Source organism: Mus musculus, chromosome 14, assembly GCF_000001635.26.
Source record: "Mus musculus strain C57BL/6J chromosome 14, GRCm38.p6 C57BL/6J".
Classification (NCBI taxonomy): domain Eukaryota; kingdom Metazoa; phylum Chordata; class Mammalia; order Rodentia; family Muridae; genus Mus; species Mus musculus.
In genome coordinates this window covers 124,136,856-124,150,512 of record NC_000080.6, presented here as the reverse complement: position 1 = coordinate 124,150,512, position 13,657 = coordinate 124,136,856, and the positions used below count along the sequence as shown (strand labels likewise).

At 36.0% G+C, this 13,657-nt stretch overlaps 1 protein-coding gene across 5 annotated transcripts in view; it reads left to right on the top strand.

Moving 5' to 3' along the window:
* Nucleotides 1–13,657, top strand: part of Fgf14 (fibroblast growth factor 14) — a 703,246-nt gene that overhangs the window by 527,174 nt on the left and 162,415 nt on the right. The gene's annotated exons all lie outside the window — the stretch shown is intronic.

Genomic DNA, 13,657 nt, shown 5'->3' with positions numbered 1-13,657 from the left:
TGTTACCACTTTCAAAAAGTAAACACTTAGTTCCTGAATTAAATGGAGACTTTTAACTACTTGACACACATGGTACACAGATACTAAAAGATTGGTCTGAGATTTTAAAACTGTAAAAGAAATGCCCTTGGAGGCTGCTTTAGAAGAAAAGGATAGAGGTATGTGTATCTGCAGAGCAAAGTGGTATTTTGGAAGGTGACATTCAACATCTCACTTTTTATTTTTATCTTCTTATTATTATTCTTTTTTTTTTATTGTGATGAGGGTCAGATCCAGGCTTCTTTGGCCTCCTGGCTTCTCTAGCTTCTTGATTTTTTTCTAAGGTCTGTGGTAGATTAACTGTAGATCCTGTAGATCAAAAGGGCTTTTGGATAAAGGGGAACCTAATTTCATAAATGTAGCTTAAAAATGTAGAAGTATAAAAGCCCTTAGATATAAGTCACCTGTCATTTCTAAAGAAGTGTGCCCACATGGACATTTCAAGTGACACTTTTCCTAGAATTATCCCCTACTTAGAAATTGACAGTATATAGCTTTGATATCAAAGACATAAATGGTGAATTCAGTACAAGGAAAGGAAATTAAGACAATTAATTCAGATATATGTGATGCAGGGGGAACAGAAAGCACTGCTGTATTGTTTTTATATATTTTTGAGAATGTCACACACAAATACAATATTTACATCATAACCATTTTACATGCTCCAACTGCCAATATTTTCCATGTTATCCCAACTCCTTCTCAACTTTATAACCTTTTTCTTCTTCAATCATTATTGTTATGTATACACACATGTATTTACCAATATAGACGGCTGAATCTATTTAGAGTAAATAGTTTATTTAGAATCATAGATTGCACATGTGTTTGTGAGCTTGTGTATGTTGCCCACATGCACAGGCATGCATATATGTGAAAGGTACATTTAAGGCTAACCTGGAATTATATAACTTATCAGGGGTACTGTTCACACCCTAGATGTAGAGCTACAAAAAAAATGATGGTAACGAAAAAAATGCTGTGTTTTTAAATCTAAATCCACTCACCACTTTTCTTCCTTCTTCCAACCTTGTAGCCTATAAACAACTCCAGTGAGATTGCCTATTAATCTTACTGCGAGCTAAAGCAAAATTTGAAATATACAATTTAAATACACAAAAAGAGGAATTTAGAAGGGAGATTGAATGCAGTTTCATGCATATTTCTCCCAGATTTTAGCATATATAGCTCCCACTGAAGTGGGCCTGGTAAAAGGCAGAGTCTGCATGCAAGAGCATGTGTGTGGAGATTCTGGGGGCATAATTATGAAGGAGAGGACCTGAGATCATCATATGGAGATGGACTTCCACTTCTAAAGTAATAGCTGCTTTTGGCTCAGATTTGTTCTGTGTCTATCTTAAGTTTCATTTCTATGATAGCATACCTTAGAGAAGCAACTGAGGGAGACAAAAGGTTTATTTTAACTAATAGTTTTAGCAAGGATACAGTTCATTAAGGGAGGAAGTTTACCATGGAAAGTATGGCTTCATGAGTACAAAACTAAGCAAGTTTGGGTCAGTAGTGTGACCACAGATAGAGACAAGAAAGGAAGGCTATGTTGTTCAAGGTCTGCTCCAAGTGACCCAGTGATGTCCTTCCTCCAGCAAGTCTCTCCCTTCTAATAGTTCCAAGATTACAGTTCATCATGGCTCAGGATGGGAGGGTACAGTTCATCATGGCTCACATTTTATGAAGGTACACACTTCATCATAGCTCACAGTTTATGAGGGTACAGTTTATCATGGCTCACAGTCTGAGGGTGCAGTTAGTTCATCATGGTTGAGAAGGCAGCAGGACAATGAAGCCACTGGTCACTCTGAATATTCATTCAGGAAGCAGACAGAAATGAATGCTGCTGTGTGGCTTATGTTTAGTCTTTTCCACAGTCTGAGACCCAAGCCTGTGGACTGACTTAGGGTGGATCCCGCACTGTGCATTAAAACTGTCTAAAAGTGCCTTCACAGGCATACCCAGAGAAAGTGACTGCATGAGGTTTTAAGTCCCATTGAACTGTCAATTATGATTGGCCATTACATCTTATAAATGTGGCTTCTCATAATTATTTTCTGTCTTAAATTGTAGGTTTTTAAAGAGATCCAAGTAACATTTTTTGAATGGAAGGTCTACTGAAGACAAATTCTACTGTATGGACACAGTCCACTTACCTTTGAATTTTAAGTGACATTTTCACTGGGCTTAGAATCTTTTGGTAACATTGTTTTTTCTTTCAACACAGTAAAGGTTCTTCCATTGTCATCTTGTTTGAATTGTTATAAACAAGAACCTCCTGCCTTTTCATCTTTGTTTCTTTCTAACAGTGCCCTGCACATACCCCAGGGAAGAGTAAAAACAAAATAAAGCAGACCTTCTCTTCATCTGTGGTGTCAACTACTATATTTGCTTCTGTGGCTCAGGTTTCCTCACTGTCTTATCTTTGGATTCATACAGTTTGCTCAAATCTTTCTGATGTTACTTTACATAAATTTGGACATTTCCAAGCTATTATTATCTCTCCCTTCCCATCTTTTGACCTTCCTTCCTTCCTTCCTTCCTTCCTTCCTTCCTTCCTTCCTTCCTTCCTTCTTTCCTTCCTTCCTTCCTTCCCTCCCTCCCTCCTTCCTTCTTTCTTCCTTCCTTCCTTCCCTCCTTCCTTCCTTCTTTCCTTCCATGCAGTCATAATGAGACTTTAATTAAACATAGCAACTTTCTTGAAGTTGCTACCAAAACTCCAGAAGCTCTTTTTTAATTTTCTAAAAAATTATTTTTCCTTTGAGTTTCATTTGGAACTATTGCCACTTCTGTGTTCTAGAGTTCATTATTTTTTAAATGACTTTTTAAAAATTTGATATATTTAATGTATGAGTACTTTGTTGCATATACATCTGCAGGCCAGAAGAGGTCATCAGATCCACTTATACATGGTGGCAAGCCACCAGCTCCTTGTTGGGAATTGAATTCAGACCCCTGGAAGAACAAACAGAACATGCTCTTATCTGCTGAGCCATCTTACCAGCCTAGAGTTCATTATTTTTAATTCTTCAATTACCAACTAGTCTTTATTCTCATACAATACATATATTTTAATTCTATGTGTTGTAGATGTTTAAAAATCTTTATTTTATGTGTGTATATGTTTTGCTTGCATGTATGTATGTGTACCATATACATAGCTGGTTCATGTGGAGATCAGAAGAGGACTTAGAATCTTCAGAGACTGAATATATACATGGTGGTAAACTACTATGTGGGTACTGCAATACAGACTAGGTCCTCTGGAAAACCATCCAGTGCTCTTAACTAGTGAGCCATCACACGTGATATGTAGACTTTATCTCTAGAAATTCCTTTGGGATTATTTTTATTTCTTCTAACTATAAACAGAAATCAAACTCAGGGAAACAAATCAGGCCTTAATGTTTTCTTTGTATTTTAGAAACTAAGCTACCCGCAATTCCCAGCTATACATACTGTTCAGATCTTGCTTTCAAGATTTGTAATGTGAGACAGATTCAAGGTTGAAGTTGTTTTCTTTTTTTTTTTTTCCTAATACTGAGGAAAGATATATTTGCTCTTTGTTCAGAACCCTGTGAGTTATGAAAAAAATTCAGCGTGACTGTGATTCTCAGTTCTGTGCATCTGAGACTCCAATACCCTCATATATTTGGTGCTTCTTTTCAGCTATGACTTATTAGTCCTCAGCTGTATACATGAGAGGATTCTGTCTCTGAGACGTTTTCTTCTGTATTCTGTTAGCACCCCCACCCCCAGTATCCACAGGTGCTCATTTTCTCCTGCTTGCTCTAGAAGTATCAAAACCTTTCTGGGTGTGCTTCTATCTAGCATGTCCTGCAAGATTCATAAAATGTTGCACTCTGGAGAGAAGGCTTTTCTGCATAGCTTTTCCATTGTTTCAGGATGACAGACTCTTATTTCTAATATTCAATGGGTTTTATCATTCAACCTTTTGAGTTTATATGTTAGGTATGGACGGGCATTGCCGTTCTTACCCTCTCTTCTCCCCTTCCTTCCTCTCCTTTATCCTTGTCATCCTCCTCTTCCCTTTTACTCTTCCCTTTTACTCTTCCCTCCCTCCCCCCCCCATCCCATTTCTTTCTTCCTTTTCTCTTCCTCCCCACTATGGTCATACATTCATTATGCATGGCATTGAATTTCATGGTTGCGCTTTCATACACATGCATCATGTACTTTAAGTACATCCTTACATTAATCCTTTAACAACCCCTCTGCCCTCCCATTTCTCATCTCTTACCCCTTCCATTAGTTTCTTTGTTTCTCTAAACATTTTCTCTCATACTTTCATATTATATACACATCCATGATTTGATATACCTCCATACAACCTAGGATCCCTGATGACTTTCCTATAATTATTTAGAAAAGGTTACTATCAAAGGTTGTGAGACACTGTTGAATACTCCATCCAAGTTCTTATCTGAAAAGGCATACATAATAAAGTGTGTATGTGGAATTTTAAAATAGCAGCTACATAGCAACTAAAATGTTTTATAATCTATATTTTCATGAAAATTTATGTAACATACATAGTTATTTACTTAGCCCTATGGGAAATATTTATACTCTTTAACTGTAGCATAGTCCTCTCTCATATGCTAGTATGTGCCAATATAAATGTTTCCTGCGGCTATCTTGGGTCTTTTAGGATGTGGTGTTGTCGGCACACTAACAAGGGCTCTAAGAGTGAATAATTGTGTGCCTGTCTGTGATTGCTGAAGCTCATATGAGAGATGCACCAGAACACTGAGGAAGGCAGAGTGCAGCACTGTTCTGTTCTGCATGTGCACTCCATTGTGTAGGCCAGGCATGAATAGAATTGCACAAAAACTGGGAATCCCTGACGTAATGCAGCATCTGAAGAGTGTAACTCAGTGTTGTCACTGAAGAGTAAGTTATCATTCACTTAACTATGCCACAAGAATGCTGAGTATCTTCACTTAAATAATCAATATTTATAACTTAATTTCTTTAAATTTAACACTATAAAAGAAATGTATCACAGGGACAAAGTACTTTAATACAATTTTATCACATCTTTATAAAGATGATGAAGCAAGTTTTAGAACATGTCATATTGTGGCCATTACATTGTCTAAATCGAGACGATGCTCTGGGCTGTGAGAGTTTTAATATGTTTCTAAAATTTAGGATATTGCAGTTATAGAATATTGGTAGAAATTACTGTTGGAAAAGGGGTATTTCTTACCAAAGATTTCTTGACCCTGGCACTTTCAAGCACTGGATATTTGTCCAGCTCTTGAGAATTAAGCTTTAGCTCCTTGAAATGCTATAATCTGGATTGTATCTTAGAAATATGGAACATGTGCTAAGCAGGCTTCCTGAATGGCATGGGTCTATGTATATATATGCAGGTGTGAGAAGTTGTTTGTGTGGGCATACATGCAGGTGTGTATGCAGGTGTGAGTGCCCTTGAGGTCAGAGCTTAACAGTGGATATCTTGCTCTATCACTTCTCACTTTCTTCCTTTACAACAGGGTCTCTCCCTGAGTCTAGAGCTCAATATTGTTGTCTAGACCGGTGGCTATCAAATTCTAATGTTCATCCCATGCCAATCCTCACCTAGGGTTTCCCTGACCACACTAGCTTTTATGTGGGTTGTTCGGATCCGATCTCAACTCTTCATCCTTGCACAAAGAAGTCTCTTTTATACACTGAAAGCAGCATTCTTACTGTCTGCCTTCCCTCTAATGATTTCCTCAAGCATACCCCTTTGCCCGGGGTTCTCATGTCCAGTTAGTATTATCCTATATTTTACCAAAAGACATTATCTTTTAACAAAATGGTTTTGGAAAACTATTTCCAAATAGTTTTATTTTATTTTGTTTTATTTTATTTTCACATTTTCACATTTATCTTTATATCAAATAGGCTTTCCAATTCATATACCTAAGAAAGATTTTTAAAATAATATATTTTATCCAGAGCACTAGTTAGAGCTTGTATAGATATTTTAAAATGGACAGAAAGCATATTTGATTCAATAAGTATTTCTTGAGCATCTATTCTGTGAAAATCATACTAATAGGCAGTCATAAGGAAATATGCAGATATCAAAGGGTTTATAGTGTTTTATTGAACACATTAATTTAAAGCTATTTGCTAGTGAGTCTTTTACATTCAATGCACAACACAGAGATGGAGGGGTGCAATAATAGCTTTTCTTAATCATCTTAAAGGTCAAGACTAACATCTCTACACACAAGTCAGGTTAAGAAGAGAAAAGCATAAGCAATCTTCTAATTAAAATCTTATGTGATATGGAATCTTCAGACATGAAGGCCTAGAGAAACCTGTTTGCACACTGATAAAGGAATGTGACTGGACAAAAAAGGTACACTTTTCTGACAATACACTGAGGTGTTCGGTGAAGATTTTTCATCTTGGTCTCTCTGTGGAGCTTTCATTCCTTCTGGGTGTGATCTAAAACTCCTCTGAAATGATAGCTTTGGAGGAGAAACAGGAACATGATCATCTGAAGTTCTGTTGATTGCTTTGTAGGAAAATGGGCTCTGTATCTGACACCCAGTTTAGGAAAGGGAAATTCTGGTTTATATTATTCACTTTGAGGGAGGATAATCCTGGAGGAAGCAGTTTTAGATAAGGTTAAAGAGCTCATAGAACTCACCCTGTCAAAGTACTATGCCTGGAAAACTGCAGTCTACCCATCCCCCTGTCCCCACCCAACAGAGAAAACTTTGAGAATAAAACCAATATTCTCTGCCTGGCTTGTTTCTGTAAACCTGACTGGGGAAGGGAGAACAAACACACAAAGACATGTACAGTAAAGCTGGGACCTAGTATGTGTCACATTTGCATATGGATCAGAGGAAGGCTTTGCCAGTTTCCATGGATCTGAAGCCTCAGGGTCCTTGCCATAAAAACAGATTCACACAGAACTTCCTTGGCTTACCACATAAATCTATTTTGTTTGGATTTGATTTTCATTTGTGAGGAACAATTTAACAAGAGAGGGTTTATTCTGTCCTGAATTTCAAAGAGATACATTCTAACACAAAGAGGAAGACATGGTATTAAGAGCAGGATGGCCAGCTTGTCACATTGCATTGGCAATCAGGAAGCCGAGAGTAAGCAGGAAGTGGGACTCCCTATCACACCTCAAAGCCTGCCCACGAAGATTCACTTCCTCCAGCATAAAAACTGCCCCTCCTAAAGGTTCAATAACCTCAAATAGCACTACCAGGTAGAGAGCAAGTGTTCAGGCACATGAGTTTATGGGACATTTCCCAGGCAAACTGCATTATACTAGAATAACTGAAGGAAGGAATGGATTCTCTCAGCAGCATTGTGTTTGTAAGTGGAAGAAAATTAATATCATCCCAAGAGATAAGTGGAAGGATATATGAAACTTTGTATGGCTTACTGATAGTTATCATTTCCTTAGTGCCTTTACCATGCTCTTTTCATCAGCCTTCTAGAAGAATTCAGGGCATAGTATCTGATAATTTATAGCTTTGGGGAAGAGATTCACAGTATTTTTTTCTGCAACCAGGAGTGACAAATTTAATTAGATCTACCACATTTCCCCATATACATATTCTAGAAACTTTTTATCCTGGGGAAGAATGTGTGTATGTTTTCATAGCTAAAGGAAGAGTCATGTTTAAGGACTTCCACTGGCATTCAATGAGAACCACATGTATCACTTATCAGCACAGGACATGTGAAGTGACACATCAGTATATTAACTGTAAACAATATACAATGTAGTGAGCATTTTTCACTATGAACAGTAATTATAAGCATTCATATCATCAAATGGTTTGTCCTGGCTACTCAATATATATATTGTAAGAAAACGGCTTATAATAGTGATTGATTCAAATGAAGCCATTTCTGAGAGAGTAATTGTTCTAATTAAAAATTGGGCATTTTCCCCCTCTATGTTCAGGCATTTAGACTCATTTGCATGTCTTTCAATTCTTAGTATTGAGAGGAAATACATTACAAAGCAATTTTTCTTGATGTAGATAAATTAGTTTTCATTGTGTCTGTTTTAATTAATGTTCATAATTTTGCGCAAAGGGTATCTTTAAAAACAGTTTTAGGTAACTGACCTAGTACAGTAGATAGAAAATTAATGAAAAAAGAAGAAAAAAGAATTGAGACAAAAAGAAGAAAATAAGTTATTTATATTTTCCTAAATAGACTAGATATTCTGAGGGTATAGTGTTTTTTAGAGGACGAAGAACTCTACCAATATTGTGAATAGAAGTTTTTATTTACATGACTAGCTGAAATATGTAAGTGTTAGACCTCAAAACTTACTTGTACTTAGTTATTAATTGTGCTTCTGAATTTTAAGAGTTTGGGGTACAAGACATACAAAACAAAAGTCTGTGTTCTTACAGAGTTTTTACTTAAAATACTAGAGAAATGTCATACAACTTCTTACTTGACCAGTTTAATAAAAATGTGAGCACCTATTCACAAAACAAACCTTTTTTGTTTTACATTAGTGATATTTCCATTGCTTTGAAGGTCAGGACACGATATTTATGTAGGGTAAGCATTTTTATCATAATAAATATATGTCAAATGTCTTAACATTTTTGAAACTTTGGCTAAGTGCATACTAGATTTGAGAAGAGAGCTTATTTTTTATGTGTCTATTTTAAACAGGTAATTTCTATAAAAGAGATTTCATCTTAGCTAAAAGTTTGGTATTTGACAATGCTAATTTTATGTTTTTATTTTCAATCCACATTGTGTCAGTGTATTTTCCCTTTAAATTATCCTACTGTTAGTTAAAATACATGCTATAATATATAAATCTGTTTTACTTGTAACACATAAATTTCAGAACATAGTGAAATATTCATCGGGAACAACTAATTCAGAGCCAGTGTCCCTGGAACAGCCCATCAGAATCACGGGATGTGTCTGTTCACCCACCTCAGGCTCCTTAAGGATCTGATATAACATTTAGCTGCATAAGGATACCAATATCACATCTGTATATTAAGTGATAAATAAATATAAATTTAATTCCCATTTTTGAAAATAAAAAATGCAAATGGATTGCCATTGTGCCTTTGTATACCTGTAGGTAGCCTGCTTTGCACACCATTACTTTATAGAGTTGTGCTTTTATTGTGGCTGCTTAATGGGTCCTTTCCTGCTGAATGAGTGATCTAGCAGATGCTAGATAGAGATTTGTTGCCCAGTTATAGTGATTTCCTGTGTGTTCATTCTTCTAGTCAGTCTAGTCAGTTCTCTTTCCTTCACAGCATATGCCTGACATGCTCTTTTCTCCATAGTTAGTTAGTTAGTTAGTTAGTTAGTTAGTTAGTTTTTGCCTTTCTATGATCACCCACATATATTTTGGCCTTAGAGGAAAAGTTATTATTTTGTTTCTTTTTATGATTGTTTGAAAGATGAATATTAAACTTTAAGTGGCCATATCAGCCAGCAATAGATCATTTTACAAGTAATAAAAAGAACTAAGTGTCATAAGAAACATCTCTGCATTGGGAGCTTCACAAAATCAACTGACAAATGGTAACTTTAAGGAGTTAAACCAGTTAGCCCACAGAAGTAGTACTTATATTTTTGGTATATATGATTATAATTTTAATTGTGAATGTATATGAAATATTATTCTTACTCATTATTCATCAGTCATTAATAGATTTTATTACAATCTCTAGATTTCCATTATAAAATTGGCATACCTTCATTGTACAAAACTTAGCAAAAAATGTTGATAAATACTTTCAAAATTCAGTATATTTAATATTTTGGTGTGATTTTCCTATAATTTTTCCTAATAGATAGGAAATCCTATTTTGCCACACTCTTTTTTAAGAATATAAGCTATGTATAAAACTCTGTACCAGAGTTTATCTTAAAGTTAGAGGTCTGTAAAGCATAACTATGTAAGCGATCTGTGAAGTACCATGTAAAGATTTGCTAGAGATTGTCATTGCGGGTTTTCACACTGTTCAAGTTTCACTCCTGTCAGCCACATATGAAATTGATGTATGTTTTACTAGCCCCTTGTCAGTATTTAATCTACAAACACTCACTGCAAATATCATGAACTTCAACTTTATGTTACTTTATGTGAACTTTGTGAGATAAATATTATCATACAATTTTACCAATATGGATTTATAATCATAAATTATAAGACAAATTATTAACATCTTTCTTTAAGTACTTTTGGGTACACAGATGTCGCTTGAATTGTTTCTGTAAATTTTAATGCATTTTAAAGCTCAGAAGTGAGCAATTTCTATGTTTAAAAAATAATGATGAAGTACTCAAGCAATGGTTTAGTTGACATTTTATTTCCTGAGAATGCATAAGAAATCCCACATGGGTAAGATGATAGATAAAGGGAGAAGAGCATTAGATAGTGGAAAAGCATTCTTTGGAGGCAAACAGCTCAATAGGTGGACTATGAAAACAACTTAGTGGTGTGGAGGCAGATGCTGGTCATATGACCATGGGTAGTCAAGTCATGGGTAGAAATTCCTTTGGGCTGGAGTTGAAGATGGGTAAATTACAGGGAAAATTGTATGGGTGGAGCCTTAGAAGTATAGTGCTGCCTTATGAAACTGGTGAGGGATTCCTTGGGGGGGTGAGACAGAAACTAGGAACTGTCCAGCTACAGAGTGGTAAGGATGTAAACTTTCAATGACTTGGATACTCTGACAATTCCATCCTGGCTTTGCCTTGCCCGTTTGCTTGTGAGTGTGCTAGCTGAGACACAGCTAGGTGTGATTATAGAAATGGTAGCATTTCTGTTTACTTCCTTTTTATTTGAGGTCTATAAGGCAATTTAGTTTAATTGTTCCATTTGTAGAGGCCACATAGCCTCACTGTTAATAGGGAAGGCTGAGTGTTCATACTCAACCTCCAGTCTTGCAAATTTTGTGCCTTTTGTAAAATTATTTTATGGTTCTCTTTTTCAATTTCCTCATCTTTGATTAGGCTTCCTCTGAAGTAGACTCATAGTGAATAAATTAGGGTTTTCTTAGAACAATGCCTAACATCCAAGGACATATGTAGTTAACAATTTTATAAAAATAAGAATATCAAGTTCTATGTAAACAGGTACATTCAAATTAGATTGCTTTTTATTATTAAATGGACACTAGAAAATAAAATTTTGTGTTTTATTGTTGCTCCCACAATAGGGATGAAGTATAGTTCATAAGGGCTCACTGTGTAAGTATAAGGGAAGCTGTGTGCTAGGCTACAGGATCCTCCTGCCCTAATTGATCTATTAAACTAAACTCTGGAAGAACTAGTGGCTAGAATGTGGGTCTATTTTAAAATAAGTGCTGACAGAACACTAGGGATTTTGCAGAACAGTTGCTGGACAGTAAAATGCTCTGTATATTGTTCACAGGCACTAATAAATTCGTCCATCCTTTTAGCTGTATTTTTGTTTTTGTTTGTTTGTTTGTTTGTTTTTGAAACAAGGTCTTACTATGTAGCTGTGGTCATCCGGGAACTCAGTATGTAGACCAGGCTGAATTTGAACTCATGGAGAACTGCCTGCTAGTGCCTCCGACTGCTGGGATTAAAGTCATGTGCCCTCATATCTTGTTTACTTACATGATTTTTCTTGCTATCAATGTACAGAGAAGAGCATAAGAAATGTAGCCAATACCAAGTACAGGACTGTAGTGGACAGGGCATGTTAAGCAGATGAATGTGAGGATATATATATGTAAAATGTTCCTCTCAGAAGTATGGAATTTGGAAAGAATTGGAAAGGGGAAACATGATCAGAATTTCTTGTATGGAAAAAAACATCTAATTTCAATAATCAAAAACCAAAGCAAACAACAGCAACAACAATGGCAATTATTACTCAAGCAACTGTTAATCTTAATTTTCCACCTGATTGGATTGACTTATCTGGTGGGTTCTGACTCTGGTTATATCTATGAGATAATTTCCAGAAAGGATTAACTGCAGGGAAACATGTACTTTGAATGTAGGCCATATCATCCCATGGGCTGGGTGCTCTGACAGAACAAAAGAATGAAAAAGACAAATCAGAATTATGGGATTAATTAATTATGGAATTATGAAAATTTGAAATTACTTGTTATAGAAAAAGGCTTTGATAAATTATTTCTTTGCTGGTGAAATAAGCCAATTCAAGCCAGATTAGATTATATTAAATGCAGGTTGACTGGAAGCTGCTCTTGGGTGAGTTCACTGGCCCCAAGGACTAAGGCCAGAGGAATTGCCATGAGAAGGGAGAGAGATCAGAGGGGAAAAAGAAAGGGAGAATGAGCATGTGCAGAGAAGAGAAGGAGAAGAGAGAAATAGAGAGAAGGGGGTAATAAAATGACTAGATTTTACAGGGAAGCGCCTTTGGGGGACTAGGAAGTTCAGGGTTAGAGCCAGGTAGGGACTGAGAGATTCTAGGAGAACCTGGAGGCCATGTCTGCTTTGATATGTAAAACATACACCTCAGTCCCTTGTCCCAGGGTCCAAAACCAAGCAGGTATATATACAATACAGCCTTAATTATCACTTAGATATCTCTTTTTTACAATCAGCATTTTAAACACACCTGTCTTCTGACATGCTTGTTACAGAGATGTTATAATACTTCAATATTAGCTCACTTTCCAGAATGTTATTTGTGTCCAGTTCATCATCCCATCTCTGAAGTAAATGTGCTCAATGCAGCTGTGTGCATAAAATAATGGCTGAGCTTGATTTTTTTTTTCATTTCTTAAAAGCTAATCAAAATCCCAGAGCTATTCTGTTGGGGACAAATCTCTCTGTTTGGCCTGTTTGCTGTTTCTGTTTGCCTGTTGGCTAGTCTGTAGTTATTAAAGACTATATGCTAAATTGTTCACGGCATCCTGTAATTTGGACAGCACAAACAAATTTGCATGTTTTATTCAGCTGCTGTGGAGAGAAGCCTGTTGCCATGGTAAGAATGATGATGCCCCATATTAGATATGCTCCCAAAATGAGGATGGCCTTTGCAAAGCCACATGCAAATACTTATTTTATTAAACAGAGCTAGCTTCTAGGGAAACATTACTAGAATTACTAGGCATATACCTTTTCTCAGAGTCATTAAGTAGGAAGACCACAATACATAGCTTCCCCTTCTGTTCTAGTAAATGCCCACCTCCATTTACTTCCATGCCTGATGTTCAAAAATCAAATTATACATACATATATATGTATATATATACACATACACACACATATATACATATACATGTACATCATATACATCATAAATATGTATATATACATATATGTGATGTATATATTTTATACATACATACATACATACATACATACATACTTGGCTGTACTTTTCAGTTATATAAATGAAGAGCTTTCTTGTTTCATTTACACCTTAACTAGTAACTTGTCCTAGAGCTGACTCCTATGTTGATTAATGTATTGTTATGTTTTGTTGTTTTGTTTTGTTGTTTTGTTTTGTTGTTTTGTTTTGTTTCAGCAGTGCTGGGTGCTGCACATGCAAGGCACTCACTACAGCATTGAGCCAAGCCCAATCTTCTTTTGATCCTAGGCCTCACTTTGC